Below are 1,492 nucleotides of genomic sequence, written 5' to 3' on the forward strand. Positions count from 1 at the left end.
GCGGATTCGAACCCGCGACCCTCAGATTGCGAGTCAAGCGCCTTAGCCACCTGGCCATGCCGGGCCGCCAATTATAAGTCATTGCCTGTTACAACATTTAATGGGCTTCCCATATACCAATGCCAAATGTTTCAGTGATTTAATGAATCCTTTAAAGAAGAAGGTAGTTAATGAATTTTAAAGGGCAAGTTCCTTTTGATGCCATTTTATGAATTTATTTAATATTGATGAGTTAATTGATATACTTAACTCATCACAAAAAATTTACTCAACTCTAGTTCGTATATGTCATACAGAACTAATGTGATGCAGTACAGACTGGGACCATAATTGTGTATTCTCTGCTTCCTTAGTTAATGTGTAAAGTTTTTAAAAATTATTTTACTTTTTCATTGTTCTCAGTTTTCATTCTTGATGCAGTGAGGCACTTAAGTAAGTTATTCACTTTTTCTTTCTCTAGAAGCATTCCATTGTGGATGTTTGTAACCATGCCTTTGCAAACACAAGATGCTTACTAGTTGGTCTGGAAGTGTCAGATTTTAAATAAGTTTTCAGCAGAGCCTCAATATAGGCGTCTGTTAATTTTCTATGTTCAAAGCTGAGAGAGTTTTTAGTGCTATCACTGAGTTTAGTGTAGACTTTTGCCTTAAGCAAATGTACTGTTAACTTGTTTAATTTTAGCTTGGATCATTTCAGATTCCTGGGTTTGGGGAACTTTACTTTGTTTTATAGTAATATTTCCTTTTAACTTATGGGGGCTATTTCATAGTACTGTGTTTAACTTAACACAAGTTTCACACTAAAACTGGTGAGAACATTTTCAATAATAACGGTTTTTGCTCAATTTGCTTATCAGTTCTGCATATACCCATGAGACACTTGTCTATTTGTTCTGTACTATAGTATATTATTTTGCATTGCTTGTAGTGTATTGTGTTTTTTCTTTTGGATTTTATAAACATTTGTTGTAACGTTTAGATATTAGCCTCTCATCTGATTCCTTGCATAATGAACCTGCAGACAGAGGAGAAACCAACTTCAGCAACCAATGTCCTAGGTTCTCCTAGGTTCTTACTCTGAGATGCATCCGCAAGCCAGAAAATACCACAGATATATAGTTCTTTGAAATCAACATTGCATTATAGAAAGGAAAATACCACAGATATATTGTTGTTTGAAATCAACTTCGCATTAGAGAAAGGAAAATACCACAGATATATAGTTATTTGAAATCAACATCGCATTATAGAAAGGAAAATACCACAGATATATAGTTGTTTGAAATCAACATCGCATTAGAGAAAGGAAACTACCACAGATATATAGTTATTTGAAATCCACTTTGCATTAGGGAAAATAGATAATTGTTTGAAATCAACATCGCATTATAGAAAGGAAAATACCACAGATACATTTTTGTTTGAAATCAACATTGCATTAGAGAAAGGAAAATACCACAGATATATAGTTGTTTGAAATCAACATCGCATTA

At 33.6% G+C, this 1,492-nt stretch overlaps 1 protein-coding gene across 1 annotated transcript in view; it reads left to right on the plus strand.

The window, feature by feature from the left end:
* LOC106470468 (zinc finger CW-type PWWP domain protein 1-like) overlaps positions 1-1,492 on the plus strand; it is a 26,869-nt gene that overhangs the window by 8,502 nt on the left and 16,875 nt on the right. The window lies entirely within an intron of this gene.

This window comes from Limulus polyphemus, unplaced genomic scaffold (assembly GCF_000517525.1).
Source record: "Limulus polyphemus unplaced genomic scaffold, Limulus_polyphemus-2.1.2 Scaffold4024, whole genome shotgun sequence".
NCBI lineage: Eukaryota > Metazoa > Arthropoda > Merostomata > Xiphosura > Limulidae > Limulus > Limulus polyphemus.